At 59.0% G+C, this 27809-nt stretch overlaps 1 protein-coding gene across 3 annotated transcripts in view; it reads right to left on the bottom strand.

The window, feature by feature from the left end:
* SRGAP3 (SLIT-ROBO Rho GTPase activating protein 3) overlaps positions 1–27809 on the bottom strand; it is an 86317-nt gene that overhangs the window by 54071 nt on the left and 4437 nt on the right. The window lies entirely within an intron of this gene.

Below are 27809 nucleotides of genomic sequence, written 5' to 3' on the forward strand. Positions count from 1 at the left end.
ATCTTTTCCTAAGAAAAATAAACTCAAGCGTGGACAAAACCCACCCACATAAGCCCATAAGCAACACTGGTTCTCAAGCGAATGTATTGCATGTTTCTCCATGGGGCGTCAGCAGCTCTCGCGCACCTAGTGCCAACCCCGAATGAATTCAACGCGCTGCTGACCACACTGTTTCCTAAAGAACCTGGCGAGATGTTCAGCTTTATTAGAGAAGAAAAACAGAGCGGAATTTAGCCATTTAATACCCTTTCTTCCACTAACTGAAGCAGCATCCCGGTCCCATGGGGAGAACCGTAGAGCCCTCTGTGAGCAGCAGGAAGGTCTGACGGGCAGGGCGGCGCGAGTCCCAGCCCGTCCGCGCGGGGCCCGTCCCGCCGCGCCCGGTGCCGCGCGGGGCCCGTCCCGCCGAGCTCGGTGCCGCGCGGGGCCCGTCCCGCCGCGCCCGGTGCCGCGCGGGGCCCGTCCCGCCGCGCCCGGCGTGTCCGCCACTTCTGACACAACGGTCACAGCAGCCACGACGGCGGATGGAGAAGCCAGAGACACGCGGCTGAAGCAAAGAAAACACAGGACCCAGGTACCAGACCTGACAGTCGCCACCAGTACCAGCTTTGGCAGAACGCATCAAAAATAGAAATTAAGGTAAAAATCACAATATAAGTAATTCAGAGTCCCAAAAGTCCCTTACCACCTCAATTAGCTAGGCTCTAATATTTAGACTCTGGAAAAAAAGCTATTAGTCCACCTAAAACCACCACCAGGCTTACTCCAGGACTGCTGCTGAAGGCAGAATCCAGCCCAAAGCAACTGCGGCAAGAGCGTTCAGCCAGTCTCCTAAAATAAACCCACTATTTCCAGCGCCTCTGAGCAGTCTGGAACCAACGTTAGCGGAGATGCGGCTGTTTAAATGGAAAGAGGCGAGAGGAAAGCGACGGAGAAGTGAAACCCGCCCCAGTGCAGGAGCAGGAGCACAGCCGGGCTCTGCGGGACATGCTGCAGCCCTGTCCCCAGCCCTGTCCCCAGCCCCAGGACCGGCTCTGGGACCGGCTCCGGGCAGCCGGCTGCGGCCGCAGCCACCCCTGCAGCACGGAACCTGCTCCGGAGCGGTCTGCCGGCAGAGCCCTGTGCCAGGCCGCGCAGCAGCCGCACAGCCGGCACGGGGCTGCTCCCCTGCACCCTGTGCCACACAAACTCAGCACAGCAACCCAAACTGGGCCCGTCCCCTTCCCCTCTCCAGCAAGAGAAGCCCGTGCGCGGGCCGTCCCTGCAGCGGTATTTACCCACGGCGACATGCGGCTGACCCTCACTTCCAAGCTGTGGTTTACCACAGGAGTGCCACTGGGACCAGACAAGATTCGGGAGCTAAATTTAGGCAGCAAAAATGCATATTATCATGTTTCCTCCTGCTTTGTAAGGAGACCAGCCGGGAGCAGGTCGGCATTTCTCGGAGAACAGCAGCAAAGCAGGTTACAACCAGGCAGGGCCGCAGTGGAACGCCAGCGCGGCGCAGGGCAACGCGAGTGCGGCGAGCACAGGAGCATCGCGCTGCTCCGCGGTCCAGCTCCTGCTCCACGTCCAGCCCAGACCCTCGACTGCTCCATCTACCTTCATCTGCAGGTAACATGTCAGCGGACCCGGCCCGGCCCGGCCCAGCTCTGCAGGCTCCAGGCTCTGCTCCCGGTGCAGCCCACGTAACACACAGGGACACCAACACCGACCCGGCGAGAGCAGCCGCATGGTGCGGGAACCGGCCATGCCCCGGCCGCAGGCATCGCCTGCTCCTCCTCCTCAGCAGCCCTTGGCGCCTCCTGTGTGCTTGTGAACAGGGACACGGGCAGCTGGAACCCACCCGCACAGCCTCGGGAAGAGCTGGAGGCGACGCCGCTGCCCACACGCCCAAAAGAGGGATAACAAAACAGTACAGCATGGGAATAAACAGAACCTCCCTCACCCTGCTTTTCCAATTCCAACCGCAGCCGTGACTGGACACAAAGTGAGGAACCCCCTCTCGGAGCAGCAGTGCCCAGCAGGGGCCACGCTCTTCACACAACTGCAACACCCCTGGTTTCGCAACTGACGGTTACTGCAAAAAGGAAGGTGAAAATGGTGCAATTGCACAGAAGAAATTGCTCAGTGAGAGTCGCCGCAGAGGAAGAGGAGCCGGCGGAGCCCCACGCCGAAGCCCAGGCCCCGCAGGACGTCCTGGATGACGAGCAGCGGCCCAGCTCAGCGCAGCAGGAGGTTCTGACCCAGGGTCCCTCCAGACCTCCGCAGCGCCGCTGTGCGCTGTGTCTGCGCCTCCAGTTCCACGAGAGCACTTCGCAAAGTGACACAGTGACTTGGAGAGAGGGCCCAGCGACGTGTCCACGAACCCAGGGGCTCGCACGGGACAGGACGTGCCCTGCGTGCCCCTCGGGGCCAGCAGAGCTGCGCTGTAAGATAACTTGCAAGCACAGACAATAAAATAAAGACCATGTCCAACTGCCAGGAATAGGGGCTTTTATACCCTGAATGCCCCTAACTGACGTAACTGGAGTTCTGTGGTTTGGGGCTATTAAGATGCAAAAGAGAGTATTCAAACTCAGAGAAAGCAAGAGAACTGTGCAAGAATGTGAATCACTCCCCGAGTCACTGACATGGAATAAAGGAGAAGATCATTAAATGGCTCACTCCAGCATCTCACATTCCTTAATCCAGACATGGAAAGATTTCACAGATCATTAAGAGAGCGGAGCTTTACAATCAGTTACTGGAGTTCGCCTTGGCCATCCACACAGATAGGAGCCACCCGACTTCTTATACAGCAGTACCAGGATAAGACATTATACACAGAATTCAGATTGGATTACCCAGCAGGGCTGTCTGGCCTCAAAAATCTGTGTGTTCATGAATCCACTGAAACAATTTCCTGCCAGGCTAATGCTTTACACCTCTACAAGCACTAAAAATACATAATAGTTCCTCAAAGGACTTTTCATCTAACACCTCAAAGCATCCCATAAATTGTAATCATGTGAGCCTCAAATCTCTGAGAAGCAGGGATGGGCACGGGCGCTCAGCACGCACCGCAGCGCTCGGGATTCCAGCAGTTCCGCTCTCCAACTCGGGACAGGTTTGGGTGCCCATTCTCATTCGCTGGTCTGCTTTCAGTTGAACTCAGTTTTAGGGTGAAGGAAGAGCTGCTGTATCTCACTACCGCACTGCAGAAGGTAAAGAACACGTGATAGAGAAACCAAGAGCTGTGGGGAGATGATCTCCAAAGGGCTTTCCACGCCAGACGGGACCCTCGCTCACGACTTCCATCCCGCAGCGCGGCCCGGCGCAGGCTGCAGGCGGCCCGGCACAGGCTGCAGGCTGCAGGCGGCCCGGCGCAGGCTGCAGGCGGCCCGGCACAGGCTGCAGGCGGCCCGGCACAGGCTGCAGGCTGCAGGCGGCCCGGCGCAGGCTGCAGGCGGCCCGGCACAGGCTGCAGGCGGCCCGGCGCAGGCTGCAGGCGGCCCGGCTGCACCGCTGACACCGCCGTGCTGGGAGCACCGCGCTGCGCAGCCACCACCGCGAAACGGACAGAACCGCCCTCGGTCGCTTCACTTCTGTAAGAGTCATCACATCCTCTGGTACGAAGAGATCGCATTAGTGCCTTCTGAAGGAAGGAAGAGCAGCATAAAGCATATTGTCTCCTCTCACCATCTTCCCCAGCATCCCGGGCTTTATTTATTAGTGGGCACAGAACCAGATGGTTATAGATACACCATACAAATGAAAGCACAGAAATAGCCTGGCGGAGTGCAACAGTGCTAATTCCCAGCCAGGAAACAGGAAAGGGCATTAGTGGTACCAGGGCCCTGGGGCAGCTCCCGACAGGACAGAGTCAGCAGCAAAGGCCATTGACGTGCACCCACGGACACGGCTTTTCCCGAAGCACCATGTGAACAGAAAGGGCCTCCAGCAGCTGCAGCGCCGGCTCCCACCAGCTGTGCCTGCAGGTGTCCAGCAGCCCCTCGCCGTCCGACGCTCCCCGGTGAGCTCCAGCGCCGCGCTCCCGCCGGACGATGCTCCCGCCACGCCTGCGTCCTACCACACGTGCCCGGAGACCTGGATGGAAGCGTTCCTGCTGCTACGGCACTGCTTCAAACAGAAAGCACCTTCCTCCTTTTCTGCTCACGTGCAGATGTGCGGAATTCTCCAGTTCTTCGAATTTATATTCCTTTATACAAGGCAAAAATCAGGGGCTCTCAGGCTGACTGAGGTACCAATCACGTAATGACATTCACTTAAAAAAAGTAACCGTCATCCCAGCAGGGTGAAGCAAATCAAGATTTTAATTTGTTCATTTATTCTAACTTCTGCCTACCCAGATGCACATCCAGCCCTTGTTCAAAACTGCTGCACGTGTTAACCTGAACGTGCGGGTCCAGACCCAGCACAAAAGCAAACCCAGGAACCCCCGTGTTCTTTATGTGAACTGCTGGCTGTGCGCAGGGACACTGCGGGCCAGCGCCAAGGGACACCGCGGGCCAGCGCCGCGGGACACCGCGGGCCAGCGCCGCGCCGAGGGACACCGCGGGCCAGCGCCGCGCCGAGGGGCAACGCGGGCCAGCGCCGCGCCGAGGGGCAACGCGGGCCAGCGCCGCGCCGAGGGGCAACGCGGGCCAGCGCCGCGCCGAGGGGCAACGCGGGCCAGCGCCGCGCCGAGGGGCAACGCGGGCCAGTGCCGCGCCGAGGGGCAACGCGGGCCAGCGCCGCGCCGAGGGGCACCCGCACACCCCGCGGGCTGCAGGCAGCAGAAGCACAGTCCTCTGCATGCAACAGACCTGGGGTCTGGGGCTTTTAATAGATTCCTCCTGAAGCAGATTGCTAATTGCTCCTGATTTTTGCTCTTCTAAAATAAGCTCAGACTGCAATCTGCATACATGCTGCAGAAAGACTAATGAACTGCCCGCCCACCTGAAGCAGGCAGGGAAGGCAGGGACGGGTCAGCCCAACACGCCGCTGCCACGCCGTCCGGTCACCGCTCCGTCCCAGACCCCGTCCCAACCTAGAGACGCAGGGACATGGAGCAAAGGACACGAGGTCCAAATTCACAGATTTCAGCACATCAGCAGAACACCCTCCGTTTGCATCAGAGCCTGCATGTGCCTGCAGGGCTTGGAGCATCCCTGCCCGTCCTCCCCTGGCCTCGCCGGCCAGAGCCACGGTGGCACAGGCCATTCCCTGTGACACGGAGCCGCGGTGGCACAGCCCGTTCCCTGTGACACGGAGCCACGGTGGCACAGCCCGTTCCCTGTGACATGGAGCCACGGTGGCACAGCCCGTTCCCTGTGACACGGAGCCACGGTGGCACAGCCCGTTCCCTGTGACACGGAGCTGGAGCTATGGTGGCACAGCCCGTTCCCTGTGACACAGGACTGTGGTGGCACAGCCCATTCCCTGTGACATGGAGCCAGAGCCGCGGTGGCACAGCCCGTTCCCTGTGACACGGAGCCGCGGTGGCACAGCCCGTTCCCTGTGACACGGAGCCGCGGTGGCACAGCCCGTTCCCTGTGACACGGAGCCGCGGTGGCACAGCCCGTTCCCTGTGACACGGGGCCGGGGGGCTCCGGGGTGCTCCAGTGTGGGACGGGGCCAGGAGGCGAGGAGGGGACACAGGGGGACCGCCCCAAATGAAGCAATGGATTTTTACCTAAAATAAGCAGCACTGAAGCGAAGAGCGAGGGGAGGCTGCGGAGCCCAGGCCGCAGGGGCGCAGGGCCGGGGAACTGTCAGTCCCCGCTCGCACAACTCACCGGGCAGGGCGGCAGCTCCCACTCCTGGGAGCAGAAGGAACAATCACGTAATCACGTAAACAACCCTCCTTGCAAGTAAACATTTCACGTAACACATTTAATGACTTTTATCACCAGATAATCTTCAACAGCAAAAGCATATCAAAACGCTGTTCTCTAATCTTTCTGAATTGTCAGCCGTGACTGTGACAACTCCCAATGCAAACCCAGCACTGCTCCAAAGCCTCTGCCAGTCGTCGCTGCTCTGACTCGGCGTCCCGACACGAGAACACGAACCCTCCGTTCCCCGCTCTGCGGGAGGACCCGGGTGCTTCACACCGACCAAACCTGCGCTGCTCCCGCGGACCAGACACTCGCTGTCGTGTCACGGCAGGGGAACTCAGGCACGAAGCCTGAAAGCCCTTCATTGCCAAATTATCTGTCACACAACAGCACACACAGTCACATCTGCACAGAAAGCCCTCAGTGAGCACCAAGCAACTGCACACGCAAATCAGGTCCCACGCTTCAATGTCCTCGTTACTGCACAGCCACGGCAAACGCACACGACGCGCACGTGAGGGGCACACGCACCATCCCACAGGCAGGGACGAGCTGACAAACATTCACACTGAACTCAGTCCAAGGTCACACTAAACTCAGTCCACCTGTACAGCCAAGGGGCAACACTGCAGTGGGGCAGGACCGCGGTGCCCAGCGATGCCATGTCCCTGTCGCGGTGAATTCCTCTCCGCCTGCCCAGACACCAGGACAAGGCGTCTTTACCTTCAATTCTTCACCATTTGAGTTGGTAAAAAAACAGCAATGAAAGCATAACCAATGCAGAGGCTTCCCCCACACAGAAAGGCCCTGCAGCAAAGCGGGGTGACAGCAACGGTCTCCTCCAGACAGTTCTTGGAAATGAAACCGCCCAGCACAGGAGGCAGAAAACCGCTGTGCACACACCCCCGCCTGCGGGAGAACACGGACACGGCGCTGCCCCGTCCGGCGGGGTCAGGGACCCTGCTGCTGCCTGCACTGTGCACCGACGGCTCAACACAACACGGAGCTTCCAGAAAACAAACCAACCAGCCCCCAGCACATCACGTTCCATCGGCCTCCTGCCCTGTGTCCAGAGCGGGCAGCTCCCGTCCTCCCCCGGCTCCTTCTTGCTGCAAACACAAACGACGAGCCGTAAGGATTAGCCAAAAACATTGCCATATCTCTCATGTTCCATATATTTCCTCATTCTGCTGAGTGTTTTACAGGGAAGATTGCCTTCACAGATCCCCCAACCCTCTCCCCTACATAAGTCTTTCTACTTTTAAGGCTGCTGCTTGCTTTCCACGCGTGTGTTTCCCACGGCTGCTGCCCCAGCTCCAGCGCTCGGCACAGGTGACGCGTGGGGGCGCGGCGAGCGCCGCTCTCCACAGCCGCCATCCTGCATCCCGCCAGCTCCATCGCCACGGGCAGCCTTGTCGGTGCTCTCCACACATGGCAACGCTGACGCATCGAGCCTTTAACCACTCTGCCCCTCCCCTGTCAGCTGAGAATGGGGTTCAGCCGTCCCCGCTTGCCTTCCCCCTCGTTCTCCATTCCCCCGTCCAGCTCCGCTGTCCCAAGCGCTGCCGGCCCGGCGCGAGTCCTGCTGAGCAAACAGCACCGCTGGAACCCAGCACGGCCTCCTCCGACATCCCCCCATCCACCGCATCTGCTTGTTAGGAACAATCAAAAGATGCCACGTCCCATGTAGTTCAGCCAGGTTGGCCTGGCAGCAGGACAGCCCGCAGGCCCCTCGCCGCCTCCCGGGAGGTGCTGCTCCGGGCCTGGGTGCGCTGGGTGCAGCGCTGGGCGCCGGAGGCGGTCAGACCCAACCTCTGCGTCTCTCAAAACCAGCACACACCACCAGTTGCTGTAGATTCTCTGGTTTAAAGCTCTGCTAAATTAAGGGCTTATTTCCAGCTGTGAACCCTCTCCCGAGCGCTGGAACCACAGATGTAAAAGCAGGAGCGGGGACTCGCGCGGGCGCCGGCTCCTCCGCCACCTGCAGAACAAGGCAAGTCTGAGTCACCATTTCAGCTTTTCGTGGATCTAACAGAGGACCTAAAGGAAACCAACCATTTCAGTCTATACTAAGCATCTCGAGAGCACCTTGTAATTACCGTTCTGACTCTCCCCGGTCTGACAGCTTCTCCAAACACGCTGCAGATCTGTGGGCACAGCCGGAGCCTCCCAGCTCCCTCCCACACTGCACCCCAGCTGCAGCATCGGCCGCCGGGCCGACATCCCCCCTCCGCTGACTCACTGCTGCTCCTTGCTTATTGAGAAGCTGCTTCAACTACATTTGTTTTTGACAATACCACATTTATCACTCTGACATGGAATTCTGACGCTTTGCTCTTCCAAAGCCGATACAGAGAAGAGATCCTTCACGTGTTCCTGTGCGGACAGGTGGGGGCCCGAGGCACGTCCCCGTGGTGCAGTTCCCCTCCTCCTCGCACTTCAGAAGTTCAAAGGAACAGGACGTGGCTAAATCTGTCAGAAATATCAGCAGTTTGGGAGCACAGCCGGGCCCACGCGGCGCATTCATGAGCAGAGCAAGAAGTCACTGAGCTGCCGCTCTCTATTCCGAGCTGCTTTTCAACCCTCTCCCCTCTATTATCTTTGCATCTGGTCTTACGTTGCTTATTCACACTGCACTAATATTGCCAACACTAACTTGGGCTAATTGGAAAGAGACTAAAGAAAGCAATTAAAACAGTGTTATGAAGAGGGATGAAGGATTTTCCCCAGGTGGGCCAATTAGAACTGATTGACAAATACATATATATAGATGAAAAACAAAGGTATTTGCATTTCCTATGCATTCACACTAAGAAACAAGGGTCCGTTCAGAAATGAAGTTTCTTCAACAATCAAGTCCTGTTCCGCCCGCCTTTTTCGGAGCACAACCCCAAACCCTGGAGAAGACCTTTGCCTAACAGTCTAGCAGCTACGCAAAAACTGCCGGGATTCGGCATTTAGAATATACGGTCAGATCTCACGGGTTTGAGTCCCAAAGTACAGGAAAACATTGGCAGCCTTTTTGTTTCAGTTCTTCCTCTGCTATTGCACATCTATGCCTACCAAATCTTTTATAAATTAAGTATTGAAGGACTTTTGGTAGAAAACTGTATTTTCCTCATATCCTTATGCTGTACACAGACTTTTTAAAATATAAAATTATAAGCAAATGAAGGTGGCAACATGCTGTGACTGTTTCTCACACGAATTCCTAACTTCACGATTACCTCCTGCCATCAGCGCCGGGAACAGCCAGCAGCCTACAGTCGCACAGGAACAGTGTTTTTCCTGTAGCACAGTCTCTGCGGCGGAACAAGTCCTGACACAGCACAGATTCAGAGCGCGTCCTTACGTGGATCTGGCAGCACAAAGATGAAGCAGCGAACAAATAAACTTCGGGGATTCACTTATTTAGCCATCAATAATGGATGCGGAATGTGCTACAGCGCATCCACGATTTGCAGCGGAGCACACAAAACCAGCCCGAGCAGCACCCAGCTCCGTATCTGCTGACACACCTCGTTATCTGGGACTAATCAAAGCGCCGCCCCCCCCGCACGTGAGCGCGGAACCAGCACCGCGGCGAGCGCTCCGGAACGGACACCATGGCAAGAGCGGGACCAGCACCGCGGCGAGCGCTCCGGATCGGACACCGCCCCTCGGTTACCACAGCTCTGCAACGCCAGCAGAGCCATCCGGGAGCTGCATTGGAAACAACCCGCCGGTGTCTGTTTTCTGTGCGAGAGCGCGGGTGTGCGCGGAGGCCCAGCGGAGGATGGTCCGTGCCGGTGCACGGCCGCGGCGCCGCAGCCGTCCCGCGGTGCCGCCGGCAACTGGACCGGTTTGTGTCAGCCAACCGCAGAAACGAGCCCTAACTGCTGAGGCTCAGCAAGCACTGAGCCAACACAGGGCACTATGCTTCTCTCCCAACACACGCACGACACCCAAAGCTCCACCCGCGCTGCGGCTCATCCCACCCTCTGACCCAAACGTCATCTCGCGCCTCTTGCCCCTGTCCCAGGATTACCCACTCAGCACCTCTGCCTACCAAGGCACTCTTAGCTCATCTCAGCACGTTCGGCTTCCAGAGCAGCATCTACCCACTGCAACCCGGAGCAAAACACTTAGGATTTGTTTTCAGGCTGCACGTTTCACATGACACTGGGTTTTCATCTTCACTGCCTAGTTCGAAGTCAGGAAAGACCCACGGTGACGCAGGGACAGTAAATGTGACAGCACTGCCGCGATGTGGGGCCTGTGCACGAGCACCCAGAGGTGCGGACCCAGACCCGACCAGCCGCGATGCCGAGGGGCTCAGTGCCCCGGGGCAGCAGGACCCCGTGTGCTCCTCAGCTCCCTGAGAGCAAAACCGCTTCAGAACTTAAACCCACCCGCTCAGGGACCAGCGAACGACTTTTTCATGGTGGAATGTCCCAACACGTCTTTTTGTCCATTTTCATACTGTCACCTCATATGATGATGTTTTTGCTCCTTGAAGAGCTACAGAAGTGAGATGAAGAGCATGAATGGGGTTTAGCGCCAACCTTAGCACCAACCATCAACCTGAGTTCAAAGAACTGCGGTTGGAAGGGAAAAGCTGGCCGCGATTGGACATGGTCTCTTACATAAAAAGGCACCATATTTCTTTTGTGTCATATCCTCATGCACTTTGATGTATTATCATTCCCTGCTCCTCTTAATTGCTTTTCAAAAGTGATCTAAACGAACACTAATTGGTAAAGGGTAATTATTCCTATGAATAATTAGTGCATGCTAATAAATGGAAAACAGGACAGAATGCCACGTTTTGCCAGCGCCGGCAGCTCCCGTGCGGCGCAAGGGCAGCTCCGAGCACGGCTCCAGCGCAGCGCTGTGCAGAAACACTGACCCGGCTCCCGCCGTGGGTTCAGCGCCACCCCCCCGGTGCTGAACGCCTCCCCTCCTCCCAGCAAAACCCCACGGCAACGCGGATCCAGGCGCCGTCAGCCCTGCGGGGATGGTGACTCCAGCACTGCCCTGGGCAGCCTGTTCAATGCCCACAGCCCTTTGGGGGAGAAATTGTTCCTAAATCCAACCTCAACCTCCCCTGGGCAACTTGAGGCCGTTTCCTCTGCTCCTGGCGCTTGTTCCTGGGGAGCAGAGCCCGACCCCCCTGGCTCCAAGCTCCTTTCAGGTACTTGTAAAGAGCTTCTACTCAAGCTCGGGCTCCCTCTAAGAGCTGACAGCTTCTCTTTCTAATGTAATTCCCAGTCGCTGAGGCCAGGCCATGCATCACTTATTACAGAGTCACCGCAGCACACAGAGCACAACAGCCGATGCAGCTAACGAGGCTGCCTTAATCAGTGTGATAAGAGCACATGCTGACGAGCCCCGGCACCGCTGCACGGCCACGACGGGAGCTGTGACGGCCTCACCCATCACCGCCACACCAACCCACCCCGCAGGTCCAGAGAACACAGATCGCGCTTCCTCCTCTCATACAAAGGGCAATAATGGCTATAAAAGGAGATTTATGCCACCTTCTCATTCTTTGCTAAGCAAAGTAATAACACTTTAGCCCATGTAGCTATCCGGTTTCACACAGGATGCCTGCTCAGTTTAGCACACGATAGCACAGATGTCAATCTGGTTCACAGCAGAGTCCAAACGGGTTTAGATTGGCTCCATCACGCACCTGACGCCTCCAGGGACGGCGCAAACGCCGCCGCGGTGCCAGGGCTGCCGCTCAACAAGGGATTTCTGCTCAGCCGGGGACCGGGGGGACACGGGGACCGGCGGGGGGGGGACACGGGGACCGGCGGGGGGGGGACACGGGGACCGGCGGGGGGGGGACACGGGGACCGGCGGGGGGGGGACACGGGGACAGCTTCCACAGCTTCCATGGCGCGCGGAGCCGTCGGTTGTGCGAGGGAGCTGAGCGACTGGCCTGCCCGAGCTCCAGGGGAACAGCGACCGGTCAGCTGCTCTTCTCAAAACAAAACTCGGTTTAAGTACTGGGGAAAACACCACCACCGAGTACCCGGAAAGAGCGAGCAGCCCGAGCGGGAGGATGTCGCGTCCTGTCACCGCAGGTCTTCAGCACAGATTAGATGAGCATCTGTCAAAGATGTTTACGCTGCCAGGAAGATCTAAGGATACAGAAGACAGACAGTTCTTAAGGGAAATAACACAGGGTTTAATAAGCTAATGGATAGAACATCAGTTTGAAGAGGTGAGGGTTGAAAAATCTCTTTGGCTCCCCTTGCAAACACCCCAAAATAACTGTTATTAGTACAAAATGGATACAGCTAATGACGCCGTAGTGAGATAAGGGTGAATCTCCTCCCCGATCAGCCGGGGCTGGGCTGAGCACACAAAGCAGCAGCAGCTCTCCAGCCCTTCAGCGTCTGGACGGCCTGTGCTCATTCCCTTCTTCGGGAAAACCACACTTAATGGCCTTTGGGGAGCTAATTAAGCAAAAGGTGCTGGGGACAGACCCGCGGAGCAGCGCAGGCAGGAGAACAGCTGAGACCCTCCCAAGCAACCTTGTTTTGCTGACAACACTGGTGATTCTAATACCGAAATTGAGATTTATACTTCCATTGAAATGTTTTAAAATGTAAATTATTAATAAAAATACCATCACCTCAGTGAAAAGGTAGAAGGTTACATGTTAATATTTCCCCAAAATAGTGTCAGTGTATATGTTATGTGACTATATCTTGTTAGGGATTAATTCCACACTCAAATTCAAGAGCCTTTGACTGAAATCAGCACTGAAACTGAATAAAACAAGGCAGGGAAGTGGCCCAGTCCTGTTTTACTGCCCAAACTAAGCAATGTGCAAATACTGAAGCACATTTAGCCATAGATTTCATTAATACTCATAAGCAAGTGAACTTTTTAAAAATGCACGGTTTTCAATCCTAACAATTTTACTGTAAGCACCAAGGGAGTATTTCGCTGCCCCTCTCCCAGCAAAAAACGTCACGAGATCCCTTTACACATAAATGATGTGCAGTAAGTTGCCTCCAGCTAGGATATCCTATTAACTGCTGGTAAGGAACAGCTGCATTACACAGAGCTGTAATTATGTTTTAAGGAAGAGATCATCACAATGGAAATAAGATTCTCTATTGGACAGAAAGCCAGGGAACAAAGCAGCGCCGGGGCGGGCGGCACTAACACCCACACACACACACACACCCACACGGGTCTGCAGGGACCTCTCACGTCCACAAAGCACCGCGAGCGGCCGGGGCCGCACACTCCGCTGCCCAAGACCGGCAGCAACCGCCGCCCAGCACCGTCAATGCCGCTGTTTGCCTTCATCCTTCTGTCAAAATCACATTTTTCCCCATGGAGCAGCGTATCTGCGTTTTCCAGCAATAAACTACAGCCTGTTAAACAGGAGAAAGAAAAGGGAAGGGGGAGGAAATCAAAGGGCTGTTATTTGTCTCTAACGAATTCAAGAAAATTTCTTATTAAAAAAATGTGTCAGCAGCCCAGCCAGTCGCAGGAAACGGGCGCTGCCCGAGAATGGTGGGAAACCCCAGGTCACAACACAGACACCAACGCTGGCATGACAGCAGCTACTGACTTTAAAACGCCCCACAGCAAAAGCTCACGGTCACAGTCACTAAAGCCCTGAGCCAAACCAGGGTTCAACTGCCACCGCTGCCGCTGGCACGGGAAACGCGGCACCGGAGCGGGCACGGCAGCTGCCACCCGCTTGGGAAGGCCTGTCACCAAAACGGCCACCTGGAGCCAGCGAGCACCGCTGGCCAGGGCCGCCCCGCTCGGGCAGCTCTGCACCGCGCGGCCACCACGGCCCGTGGCACCGCTGCCGGCCTGCCCGCGGCACCGCTGCCGGCCTGCCCGCGGCACCGCGACAGGGACAGCGCCCCAACACCCAGCGGCCGGGGCGTCGACTGGCCCTGCAGAGCGGGCAGCAGCCCCTGGGCCGCGGTGGGTCCGGCTCACCCCGGGCCGCGGTGGGTCCGGCTCACCCCGGGCCGCGGTGGGTCCGGCTCACCCCGGGCCGCGGTGGGTCCGGCTCACCCCGGGCCGCGGTGGGTCCGGCTCACCCCGGGCCGCGGTGGGTCCGGCTCACCGCCCCACGCCCCACACGCTGCCCCCGCCGCAGCCCCGGAGGGGAAATGCAGCGCCCTGGTCACACCCACACTGCAGGACTAGCTCACCATTATAGAAAACGTTTGGTTACTATGGCGACGGGGAATATAAAAAGCTCCGATTCGTGTAAACACAGGTTTTCATATGCAGATTGCAGCATTCTGCACTTCCAGTTCACACTGATTGATGAATTCCCAGTTATTCAGCCAGCCACTGAAAACGAGTGATTATTTATAAATCTAAAAGTTCAAGTTCAACCCTAGATAAATCACAAACAAAAATAGGTCTGAATTTATCTCGTATGTTATTCACAATGACTAATTCCCTCACCTCCAGTTTTACGGCAAAAACCTCGTCAGGCTAATTTCAATTACTTAATTTAGGGGGCAACTCTTCCCTGTTTCCCTCACAATCAATTTGTTTCCATACGTGTGTCTGTTTTCTGCCCTTTGTGGATAAGACATACAGTAAACAAGGAATAGAAGCTTTCAGTTGATGCTTCTGAAACTCACTCTACTCAGCTCCGAACTGCTGGCCTGAGGGTGCAATCAGTGCCCATTCATAAGGGCTCAGGTCTTCTTTAAGCTGCAACCGAACATTCATAAAAGCAAAAATACTCTGAAATGGTTCTGGGTACCAGTTGGGATGGTTTTGAAGTTTCATCCACCCTTCTCCTCTTCTGAGCCTTTTCAGCGCCGATTCCCAGGGTCGCGCAGACGTGAGCGCGGTGCGGCCGCCGCATCGACCCTCGTCCGGTCGCACGCCCAGACCCGCGAGAGGCTCCCACGATACAGCACTCACGTTTCACCTCTACTGGTTCTACATGGGGTTTGTCACTTTCCACATGAATCCCCTCTGTCCTCGAGGAACGTGTGCAGCAGGCCGTCGATGTCAGCACGGGAACCCTTCAATGACTCCGCGGCAGCAACGAAGGCCTCACATGATCCTGGCAGCGATACCAGGCAGTCCACAACCAGATGGATGTATTTGTAAATAAGGCAGATCAGTTTTGTCAGGTTGTAATTGGTTTTAGAACAAGCAATTCCCATGATGACAAACAACAATTAAAGAGCCCAGAGCTCCCACAATGTGCAACGCTGAACGGGTTTTGCGAGAGGGACGAAAGCAGAGAGGAGCGATGGCAGCGCCGCCAACACCACAGCCCCGCTGCCAACACCACAGCCCCGCTGCCACCCTGGGACGGGCTGCGACGCACGCAGGAGCAGGGGACACCCCGCAGCCCGGCCAGGGGGTGCCGGGGCACACCGAGCCCCCCCGGCCAGGGGGTGCCAGGGCACACCGAGCCCCCCCGGCCAGGGGGTGCCGGGGCACACCGAGCCCCCGGCCAGGGGGTGCCGGGGCACACCGAGCCCCCCCGGCCAGGGGGTGCCGGGGCACACCGAGCCCCCCCGGCCAGGGGGTGCCGGGGCACACCGAGCCCCCCCGGCCAGGCTGGGACCTGCTCAAGCTGCATCCGCAGCCCCAGCAGACACCTTGGCAGTTCCGAACCCGCAAAGATCAGCTGCCCTTCCAGCTGGGCAAGCGAGCCGCACGGCGACGGCCGGCTCACAGGGAGCACTGACCCACCGGGAAACGTCAGAGGCTTCGCACAGGATGGTGCTGCGGACAAGGAGTTTCTTCCAGCGAGCTCTGGACACGTACGGTACATGTACGGTAAAGACCCTAAGAAAGCTAAGGAAGAGTCAGCAGAGATTTTTTTCTTTCTTTCCAAGGCAAATTGCCACCAAGAATTTCTGCAGGTCAGTCTGGGTGGCCATAAATGTCTTTTTCGTTGTGTCTATGAGGTGCGCCATGGCCAAGGACACTGCAGCAAACTGTCCCCAGTGACAACGTGACCAGCCTGCACACGAACGGCCGGCACTGACGAGACGACAGGCACTGGAACCAAGGGGGTGGCCGCGGCTGGCCCCTGGCTCTCAAGGAGAAGGCCCGTGGCTGTTGCCACGGCCAACCGCCGCTCTCGCGGAGCTCATCACCGCAGCTCTGCCGCAAGCTGCCTGCCAGAGCCGCTGCGCCTCCTCCAGAACGAGAGCTCGCTGCAGCCCCGCTCCACCGCGTTCACACCACAGAGCCCGTCCTGCTGCGCACCTCGCCTTAACACGCTGCCCCAAACCCTCAGAACGCCGTCCCTGCTTGTGACACCGCTCAGGTGTCACCCACTCCACGAGACACCACATCAGTACACCCCTTCTGTGGGCGCTGCAGCCTCACGGCTCCAGACACCGCTCCAGCCACCGCTCCAGCGCAGACCTGGGTCCCCTCAAGTCCCCAGCATCAAGGACATTTCCCAGGCACGTCCGTACCTCAAGGTACCGTGTGTCTGCAGGCAGCACCACGCACAGTGAGCTGGAGACGTGACATCGGTCCAGAGCCTCAGTGTTATGTTTCTGAGGTGAGTGGGAGCACATTTGGGTCTGGAAACAGAAAACGGGCAGTGAACGTTCCTGTCTGGCTGTGTAAAGCGAACGTTCCTGTCTGGCTGTGTAAAGCGAACGTTCCTGTCTGGCTGTGTAAAGTAGCTCCCAAGGACGGTTCTTGAATCTCTTTTTTTTAATCCCTAATGAAAGTGGGAATCTGAAGAAGTTATCCTCCGGTTCTGTGACCTGACAAACTCTCTCCTCCGGCCGGTGCCTCGGGGGTTCACCATCTGCTCCGCTCCCGGCTGACACGGATCCCTGCTCGCCGCGTTCCAGAAGCGTCTGTAAAGCACACGAGAGCGCAGCCCGTGTGGTCAGCAGGACAGGCAAACCACCACCGCTTCCTTTCTGCTCTCCCTCCCACTCACCCTTAGTTTGGAGCCGACCTCCGAGATGAAACATGGTTGTTATTCCAACAGTATCTCCAGCTGCCAGCCCACAAGAACAATGACTGCACGAGCACGCTTTGTTATGGTTTCACTTTCAGGAGTTTATAATATGACATTTTCACTTAGAGTGTGTTTGCCTATTGTCTCTTTAGGGATTCCAGCAAGAGTAGGTCAAGAGCACGGAAGCACCGCGCAGGAAGAGCCGCTTTGCAAAACATGAATCACTCAGAACCATCCAGCAAGGACGTGACAGAAAACCACACACAAAACAAAACACCAGAAAATGCTTCAGAAGAGCCTGCTGCTCAGAGTCGGCTTCCAATCCTCTTTATATACTCCAAGTTGAAACTGGTTCAACGCTGCTACCTATTTTTGTTCTGGTTTTGCCACACCTCCTCAGGTTCTTCTGAACTATCTGAAAAATACAACTGGAGCAGAGCTCCTGCAGTGTGCCGGTGGAGACGCGCCCGGCCCGCGCCGGGAGCACCATCCTGCCCACACCGGGACCGCCGTCCGGCCCGGAGCGCCGTCCTGCCCGCGCCGGGAGCCGCGAGGAAACAGGCAGCGGCAGCCGAGCCGCGCGGACCCCGGCGTGACCATCAGCACAGATCAGACGGCTTCTCCACCCCACACAGCAGCCAAGCCTCGAGCCGCGGGCTGCAGGGGAGTCACACAGCCCACCCGCTGCCCGGCGGCGCACGAGACGTGTCCGTCCCAGCCCGTTCCTGCTCCGGGGCGAGGCGCGGAGCTCGGGCACCGGCTGCTGCTCCCGCCCGGTCTCCGTGCCTGCGCACCCCCCGCCCGCCAGGCACAGCTCCCGCCTGCCTCTCGGGAGCACCGCAAAGTACCATCATTAACGCTCTTGAACATTTTGAAAGTATTACATGGGTATTTACAGAGATGCCGGAGTTATTTAATCCAGTAGCCTCTCTCAGAGCATTGCTCCGATGCTGCAGGGGAAATGGTAATGCATCCAGCCAATTGTGTAACGCTCTACATGGGGATAGACATTATTTTCTGATCTTTAGCAATCACATTCAACCCTGAAGCATGATATTTGATTGTGCTGAGCTCAGCATGCTTAACTGTACATAATATTGACTGTAAGAGTACTCAGCCCTTTTGAAAATATACCTGTCTCCAAAAAGAAACAACCATCAGGCAACACTGCAAAATAAAAACACATGACGATATTGCAGCCTGTACTCGGTAGAGCTGAACCCTACTGAGCAGCAACGTACAAGTAACTCCCCAGTGAGCAATTCCCCCCCCAGCACACGACACACACCGAGGTGCCCAGCGCGACACCCAGCAAGGTCCGGTGCCTCCAGGAACAGGAGCAGATCCGGACAGACCGCTCGGGGCAGCGCGGGGCGAGGAGCGGGCGAGGGACTCGCCGCGGCCTCCTGCCCGGTCCATGGCGGCACGGCACAGCAAGGGCACCGAGCGCCGCGGGCCCGAGCCCATGGGCAGCATCCCACCCATTCGAGGGCTTGCTCCAAACCCACAGCGCCCAGGTCGACACTGCAGAGTCATATTTTCAACCAAAACTATCTTTTGGCCAGAGCAGGACGTCCCACCCCTCAGCGGCCACTCCGTGCACGCTGTCCCTGCAGAGGAGTCAGCACATCCTCCCAGATAAAACCAGCTGCCTACAGTAACGTTTTCTTTGCGAGCCCAGTACGTCCTCGCCAACTACCAGCCCGTCTCCTCCCAGCGGAGGTCACTGCTGGTGAGCGCTCCCGAGCATCCCTCCAGAGACAGCGCGCCCCGCGCTCCCGAGCATCCCTCCAGAGACAGCGCGCCCCGCGCTCCCGAGCATCCCTCCAGAGACAGCGCGCCCCGCGCTCCCGAGCATCCCTCCAGAGACAGCGCACCCCGCGGTCCCGAGCATCCCTCCAGAGACAGCGCACCCCGCGGTCCTGAGCATCCCTCCAGAGACAGCGCACCCCGCGCTCCCGAGCATCCCTCCAGAGACAGCGCACCCCGCGCTCCCGAGCATCCCTCCAGAGACAGCGCACCCCGCGGTCCTGAGCATCCCTCCAGAGACAGCGCACCCCGCGCTCCCGAGCATCCCTCCAGAGACAGCGCACCCCGCGGTCCTGAGCATCCCTCCAGAGACAGCGCACCCCGCGCTCCCAACCATCCCTCCAGAGACAGCGCACCCCGCGCTCCCGAGCATCCTTCCAGAGACAGCGCACCCCGCGCTCCCGAGCATCCCTCCAGAGACAGCGCACCCCGCGCTCCCGAGCATCCCTCCAGAGACAGCGCACCCCGCGCTCCCGATCATCCCTCCAGAGACAGCGCACCCCGCGCTCCCAAGCATCCCTCCAGAGACAGCGCACCCCGCGCTCCCGAGCATCCCCCCAGAGACAGCGCACCCCGCGCTCCCAAGCATCCCTCCAGAGACAGCGCACCCCGTGCTCCCGAGCATCCCCCCAGAGACAGCGCACCCCGCGCTCCCGAGCATCCCTCCAGAGACAGCGCACCCCGCGCTCCCGATCATCCCTCCAGAGACAGCGCACCCCGTGCTCCCGAGCATCCCCCCAGAGACAGCGCAACCCGCGCTCCCGAGCATCCCTCCAGAGACAGCGCACCCCGCGCTACCGAGCATCCCTCCAGAGACAGCGCACCCCGCACTCCCGAGCCTCCCTCCAGAGACAGCGCACCCCGCGGTCCTGAGCATCCTTCCAGAGACAGCGCGCCCCGCGCCCTGCAGACACAGCTCCGCAACCAGCGCGGGCCACGTGCTGCGACAGCGCAAACCTGGAGCGACTCCTCAGCCTTCGAGGGCAAACAAGGAGTTCAGGGAAAAGCTAAATATACCGTCTGCTCTCGGCAGGATGACCCTACAGACAGTGTTTGTTCCTTCACCAGCTGACCAGCCAGACACAGTGTCTTTCCGCACTGTTGCACAGCTCCAGCGTATCGCTCCCCATCAGAGACAGAGCGGTTTGCAGAAGCTCAGCAGCACCGTGTCCCCAGCCGTGTCCCGCTGCGCCCCAGGCCCATGTTCCCAAACGGGATCCGCGGCACGAGCGGCACGGCGACCATCGCCCCCAGCAGCGCCGCCCCGGCCCCCCCTGCCCCGCAGCCCCAGCCCCGCTGCGCTGCCAGTGCCGTGGAATGACAGCTGGCATTGCTCCTCTCCAGATCAGATCAAACTGGATCTTTAACATTTCAAACACTAACAAGCTATCTTGAATAAAACATCATTTGGGCTCTTCCCAAATATTAATTAACCTTTTTTTCACACAGAGAAAATCCTGAATTTTCTCTAGAGCCTTTGGCAACACAAAAGCTTCAGACTGCCACACCAACAGTTTGATCTCTAGTTCTTACTCTCTTGAGTTCTTCTGTAATCTCCATGATTAAATTATAGCATCACAGTTAAATTTCCCTGAAGAAAATGAAAAGGGGGGGTGGCAGGTTCAAGCACAGACTTCTTCCCAAGAAACAGTTCATTCAAAGCCATGAGGTCACCAACGCTGGAGCGCGGCCGTGCCTCCGGCAGCAGGACCGTGTCCGAGCCACCAGGTGATTTTGAGCTAAGAAATCTGTTATTTGAGCCACCTTCTCTAAACGAGCCATCCCGAGCAGCAGAACGCCGGCTCAGGCTCCAACCACGCCACAGAACAGCCTCAGAACACAAATAACCCTGCAAACAAACAAAGCTCATCAGTGCTCCAACACCCCACAGAAGCCAGTCTCTGGGGCTCTATGACGGCAAAGGGGCAGGCGCTGCGGTCTGGGACAGGACTCGCGCTGCTGACGCTGCGGCACGGCGCTGGAGCCCAGGGGCGAGGCTGGGCCAACAGAGCAGGGAGCGGGAACCAGGGTCCCTCCCTCCTCATCTCTGGTCACTTACATGGGTTTGTATCCTGCTTTCTTTCTAAATATTTACTCTTACAATACAAGCAAGATACTAAAACACCACCAAGTGTCACCGAAGCCCCCCAGTTAGCTTTGCTACCCAGATAAGAGGCAAAGCGAGAGGCACGGGACGAAGTGCCCACCCCGGGGAGGCGCAGCAGGACCAGAGCTGCTCTGCAGACCAGCAGGGACCGGCTGCCAACCAGGGTCCCACCGCGGGAACAGCCTCCTCAGCTGTCCTGGTACAGACACGAGCGAGAGACTGCAGGCGATTCAACTCCACAGCCGCTCTAGCAGAAAATTACTGAGCTTCCTGCACACCTGCCATTGCGACAAGATGGAGCAACATTTCACAGAGCTATCTGGAGGAGCAAGACACATTAGAGTGACTGCAATCCCCCGCCACATATAGGACTGTTCCTCCCAAAGGTCTAGGTGAAAAAGGAAAGTAACATTTCTTTTTTCGCCCCTCTTCAGGGCTATTCTTCAACTCCAAAGGAAAGAACAGTGATAGACACTAATGCAAATTCTTTCCTGAAGGTGCTGGGCAGAGAGCGGCTGCGCCGTGTTACCAACGGCTCCATCTCCCAACGACCGGCCTCCAGCACCTGCTGTCTGCACGGAGAGCTCCCAACGGCTCCATCTCCCAACGACCGGCCTGCAGCACCCGCCGTCTGCACGGAGAGCTCCCAACGGCTCCATCTCCCAACGACCGGCCTCCAGCACCCGCCGTCTGCACGGAGAGCTCCCAACGGCTCCATCTCCCAACGACCGGCCTCCAGCACCCGCCGTCTGCACGGAGAGCTCCCAACGGCTCCATCTCCCAACAACCGGCCTCCAGCACCCGCCGTCTGCACGGAGAGCTCCCAACGGCTCCATCTCCCAACAACCGGCCTGCAGCACCCGCCGTCTGCACGGAGAGCTCCCAACGGCTCCATCTCCCAACAACCAGCCTGCAGCACCCGCCGTCTGCACGGAGAGCTCCCAACGGCTCCATCTCCCAACAACCGGTCTCCAGCACCCGCCGTCTGCACGGAGAGCTCCCCGAGGGCCGGCTCAGCCCAGCTCCGGCGGGCAGGAGAGCACAGCGGCGCAGGCGCAGGAGCAGTTCTGCCATCCACACTGGAGCGCGGTTTAGAGGCAGCTCAACAGCAAAGGTGTGTAAGGAAGAGAACCCCGCAGCCATCGCTCCGTCCCGGTTTCCAGCTCCCTGGTGCCCCCAGTCCCTCCCAGGCAGGGGAACTCACAGCAGTGCAGACAGACAGACACCCCACAGCCACGTCCAGACACGCGAACCGCAGCCCAGAGGCACTGTGGGTGCCCCCTGACCAGCCTGCGCCCCCAAAGCTACACCTGGAGAACCACCTTTAGCAGAGGTGAGGATGGAAGCACCAGCTTCCCCAGGGAGTTCTAACGCCACACCTTCCTACCTATCTTTGTGCTTAAAACAAAGGGCAAGATTCAGAATGAAGTGGATCATTTAACTCAAAGGGCACGATTTAAAGCCTCTCCCTCCCTGCCATGGACGGGACCCTCAGAGCTGCCTCCTCATGGACAGGAACGACGCTGGGATGAAAACCAGGCCGTGTGTCCCCAGCCTGGCACACGCGGGCCGCAGTGCCGGTGACAGTCACTAACGGTGCCATTCCTCAGGTAGCCCCACCCCCGGGCCGCTGAGCGCCCGCGGGCACTAACGGAGCCGCAGCGCTGCGCGGTGAGAGCGCCGGCCCGGCGCAGCGCTGGGCAGCACACGAGCCCCGCGGGGGTGTCACTTCCACGCGCCCCCGCTGCCCTCCCAGGCCGCGTGTCGCAGCCGCGGTACAGCACACGAGCCCCGCGGGGGTGTCGCTGCCCTCGCAGCGCCGCGTGTCGCAGCTGCGGTGCACAGCTGCCTCCCGCACAGCTGCCCCAGCCCCAGAACAGGGACACGAGATAACTCAGCTCGGGCCAGCTTGTCAGAGAAAAGTTTACCAGTCCGGCTCCTGGAGACGCGAACAGGCTGAAGCGCGCCCAGCAAGGGCAGGGACGCAGCAGAGCGGTGCTGTGGACGGGAAGCCCCAAGGAGGTCACCAGTGACAGGTACAAACCATTGTTACCACTGTCACCGCATGGGCTCACCCTGGTTACACACTTCTGTGTCCTCCCTTGCTGCTATGATACATACCAATAAAACACACAGAGGTGGGGCACACACAACACAATAGTTGTTAGTATGAAATATGCATCTTTTTGAAAGAGGAAGGGTTGCTGGCAGCTCAGCAAAGGGATTAGATCAGCACTCGGGATTAAATAGCCACCCAGGCTGTAAGAAAGAGATGAGTTCACGCCGGTTTTGCTGGAGAGGCGTCACCCGCTCGAACCTCGCGCCAGCACCACCCGCGTGGGGTACAGTGCTGCTGAACGCACCTCGGAGGTGACGGCTGTTGCTGCTGCGGGTGACAAACAGCTACTGAAACACAGCCAGAGAAGAGCAAAGAGCTCACCCCCCACCTTCACCAGGCCAGCGAAGGGGAGAGTAAATCCTGCTCCTGGCAGGTGCTGGAACTGTGCACACAGAGCTGGAATTATTACCCCTTGCAGAGGCTTATAAATATCTGCTAAGCACCTGAAGCACATTTGGTGCTGCGCTCTTATGGCCCTTAGAACCCCTCACCTGGAACCAGGACCAGCTACAGGCCATGAATAAGCGTTGGAAGAGGTTTTTACTGTTATCAGGAAGAAGGGTAGACTGATAAATAACGCCTGCTGCACCCAGGTACCTGCCAACTGTTAGAAAACAGCCCGGCTTACAAGGATCAAACCCCTGTCTTTTCCATGAATGCGGCCGCTGGCTCTCAGCAGCCTGATGCCTTGTTGGATCTCAATTTTTTTAATGCATTCAAAGAAAGCCACGTCAATGGCAGCAATCTGAGCGACGCTGTGGGGGCGGCGCGGGCTCCCCCGGGCAGGGCAGGCCGTGCCTGTGCCGCAGGCCGTGCCGCGGGAGCAGCCCTCGGCTTCCATTCCGCACAGGTGCTCCCACGTGAACCCGAGGGTTTAAGAAGCACGGCTGCTAAATGTGACTCCTGCCCCGTCCTGCGGGTCAGGCCGCGCTAACGAGCTTTAACGCAGAGCTCCGGCTTTGCATGTCTCGCCGCACACAGCACAGCCGCAGCTGCACCGCGAGCGCAGCCCGGGGCGCAGCGCAGCCCAGCCCCGCAGCGCAGCCCCGCAGCGCAGCGCAGCCCCGCAGCGCAGCCCAGCCCCGCAGCGCAGCCCAGCCCCGCAGCGCAGCCCAGCCCCGCAGCAGTGAGCCTGCGAGCCTCCCGGCTTGGCCCCTGGCCGCTTGCTCTGCCGGCGGCTCCATCTTCAGCAGCAAAGCAGCGCTCTCCTCTCGTCCTGCCGGACACCTCCACTCCGCTGAGTTCGCCTGAACAGCTTCGGCTGGGGCCAAAGAGCCGCATCTGGTGAGAAAAACACACCTTGGCGATGTCACCCGCCTTTTCTAAGCATCACCCCACATTCGGTGAGAAAGGCCGGCACACACAGCCAGGCCAGCCAGCTCCCGCCCAAACAGGGCCGGGCACCCGGAGAGCTGCTGCTTGTGGAGATGTCTTGGCAAGGAACAGCAGCCACGGTGCCTCGGCACGCTCCGCTGCCACCGCCTGCGAGGCGGCGCCGGTGCCGAACCCACAGCACCCGCCTGTGCCGAACCCGGTGCCGAACCCACAGCACCCGCCTGTGCCGAACCCACAGCATCCGCCTGTGCCGAACCCGGTGCCGAACCCACAGCATCCGCCAGTGCCGAACCCGGTGCTGAACCCACAGCATCCGCCAGTGCCGAACCCGGTGCCGAACCCACAGCATCCGCCAGTGCCGAACCCGGTGCTGAACCCACAGCATCCGCCTGTGCCGAACCCACAGCAACTGCCCAGTGCCGAACCCACAGCATCCGCCAGTGCCGAACCCGGTGCCGAACCCACAGCATCCACCTGTGCCGAACCCACAGCGACTGCCCAGTGCCGAACCCACAGCACCCGCCAGTGTTGAACCCACAGCGACTGCCCAGTGCCGAACCCGGTGTCGAACCCACAGCGACCGCCCGGTGCCGAACCATTGGAGCCAATGATGGCTGGTTGGGTGCAGGAACCTGCTGACTCAGCTGAACCATCCCAGCACTCCGGACCACAGCTTTGCAGGAAACGTCTCTGATAGATTCCGTTTGTTTCCATTAGAGACTGCCAGTTCATCTCTATTATGAATCACATCTATTCTCCTCCTCAGCTCCCTGTGCGTGGCCCACACAGGGGTCAGCAGGACCTGCGGGACCACGCTCAGACCCACCGAGCACACACAGAGGATGAACGGAACACAAATGAATCTGTATGTGCATCAACCAAACAAGGAGCGGTGCTGAGCGGTTACTGTGAAGCACCAGACCCATCAGCACCCGCTGTCTGCGGTGGCCGACTCCACCAAAGCCGATGGAGCGACGCCAGCCGTGCCAGCTGGCCAGCTCACACTTCCCCACGGCTTGTTAAGCAAGACAATTAAGCCCATGGAAATTTTATACGTTTCTGTGATGAATATTTAGCAGTTTCCTACCAGCCCACCCAAAGGGATGGAACTCTCTTCCCTTTCGCACAGAACCACTTCATTACATGGGCTGCCAAGCCTCAAGCCGCGATGCCCCCTCCGGCTGGGAGCCAAACCTCCCTCTCTGCAAGCGGGAACCCAGAGAATCATCTGGTACGGAATTGTCCCAAAGCTTTCTGAACAAAGTGGAAAGAGAGCAATGGGTAGGAAATGAGAATATACATAGAAGAAGGGATGCATCTCCTGCAATAGAAACAGCAAGATGAAGCTAACAAGCAATGATAAATTAACCTACGCCGCAGTTCTCCTATGGAAATGGGAGAGCACGTATTGGTTTTCTTTGGCCCCAGGTTTGCAAGCCTTTTGACTGTTTTTATACGCTACATCCATCAAAACTCCAGTTCTGTCACCAATGTACACAGCAGCTGGGAGTCCCCGAAACACAGGAAACGACCCCGCCCGCTCCGCAGCCCCTCACGCCGCGAGGCCACGGCCACCGCCGCGAGGCCACGGCCACCAGGCCACGGCCACCGCCGCGAGGCCACGGTCACCGCCGCGAGGCCACGGCCACCGCCGCGAGGCCACGGCCACCAGGCCACGGCCACCGCCGCGAGGCCACGGTCACCGCCGCGAGGCCACGGCCACCGCCGCGAGGCCACGGTCACCGCCGCGAGGCCACGGCCACCGCCGCGACCAGGAGGGGCCGCTGACTCGCACCGTCCCGCTGCCAACAGCCGCCAAACGCACCACACAGCGACCTGGCTCTGCCGCGGCTGGAGAGCGGCTCTGGGAAGCAACACCAAACATCAAACCGCCAATCAACACCGCGCTCCGTCTTCTGCAAGATCCACAACGCTGTGCCACAGACAGCTGCATCTACCTAATTAAAACCGGTTAGTTTTGCTGCATTAAAGCAACAAATCATGCATTTGACAGCAATGAGGAAAAGACATTTATTTATCTTCCTGGCTAGATAGACCAATTAAAACTGTACGTCTGAAAACACCCACTTTAAATTGTGCATCTAAGGCTCTACTGTGTTCTGCAAGTAGCTTCAACGTGGCAGTTGTGAATATGCAGCCACATCTTTATTGGCATTTACTTTTAATGCCATCGTTCCTGTCTGAAAATCTAAGACAGACAAATAAGAAAACCGGCCCCCCAAAATATCCTTCAGTTTTCCTTCTGGCACTGCCGGGCACGCGCCCGCGCCAGCCCCGCGGCAGCTCGCGCCCCACTGCCCACGGGGCACGGGAAGGACAGACCCACGGCAGCTCGCGCCCCACTGCCCACGGGGCACGGGAAGGACAGACCCACGGCAGCTCGCGCCCCACGGGGCACGGGAAGGACAGACCCACGGCAGCTCGCGCCCCACAGGGCACGGGAAGGACAGACCCACGGCAGCTCGCGCCCCACGGGGCACGGGAAGGACAGACCCACGGCAGCTCGCGCCCCACAGGGCACGGGAAGGACAGACCCACGGCAGCTCGCGCCCCACGGGGCACGGGAAGGACAGACCCACGGCAGCTCGCGCCCCACGGGGCACGGGAAGGACAGACCCACGGCAGCCCACGGACCGGCCACCGCGCAGCCAGGGGCCCGGCGGCGCGGGGATCGGCAGAGGGGACACAGAGGGGTTCCCCACGCTGCAGGGACAGAGGGGACACAGAGAGGCCCCCGCGCTGCAGGGACAGAGGGGACACAGAGAGGTTCCGCATGCTGCAGGGACAGAGGGGACACAGAGAGGTTCCCCATGCTGCAGGGACAGAGGGGACACAGAGAGGCCCCCGCGCTGCAGGGACAGAGGGGACACAGAGAGGTTCCCCATGCTGCAGGGACACAGGTGACACAGAGAGGTTCCCCATGCTGCAGGGACACAGGTGACACAGAGAGGTTCCCCATGCTGCAGGGACAGAGGTGACACAGAGAGGCCCCCACACTGCAGGGACAGAGGGGACACAGAGAGGTTCCGCGTGCTGCAGGGACACAGGTGACACAGAGAGGTTCCGCGTGCTGCAGGGACAGAGGGGACACAGAGAGGCCCCCGCGCTGCAGGGACAGAGGGGACACAGAGAGGTTCCGCGTGCTGCAGGGACAGCCAGCCTGCAGCAGCCACAGCGCAGCCACTCCTGAAACCGGAGCGGCCCCCGCCCGAAGCCTGGGCACCCCCATCGCCGCCAACCGCCCCACCGTGCCCTGGCTACCAGCCCCGGGCTCTGCAACGCCCGGCCGGGGCACGAGCTCAGCCCCACAGCCCGTCCCACAGCATCTTCAGGGCCACTCCTGCCCAGCCCCAGACAGGCAGACACACAATTCTCCCGGGAGGGAAAGCAGATACAGAGTCATTACGGCTGATAAATCACCCTGCACACAGAGATTATTCCCCAGTTAAACTCCACTTAGGCCAATCACGCTCCCCACACGCCGCGGGCCCATCGATCCTCCTGCCGGGCGGGTCGCGCAGGGCTCTGCTCCCGCGCCGCAGCCACCGACAGCGCCCAGCCCGCCGGGCCCCCGCGCCGCAGCCACCGACAGCGCCCAGCCCGCCGGGCCCCCGCGCCGCAGCCACCGACAGCGCCCAGCCCGCCGGGCCCCCGCGC

Source organism: Streptopelia decaocto (assembly GCF_964273445.1).
Source record: "Streptopelia decaocto genome assembly, chromosome: 8".
Taxonomy (NCBI): Eukaryota; Metazoa; Chordata; class Aves; order Columbiformes; family Columbidae; genus Streptopelia; species Streptopelia decaocto.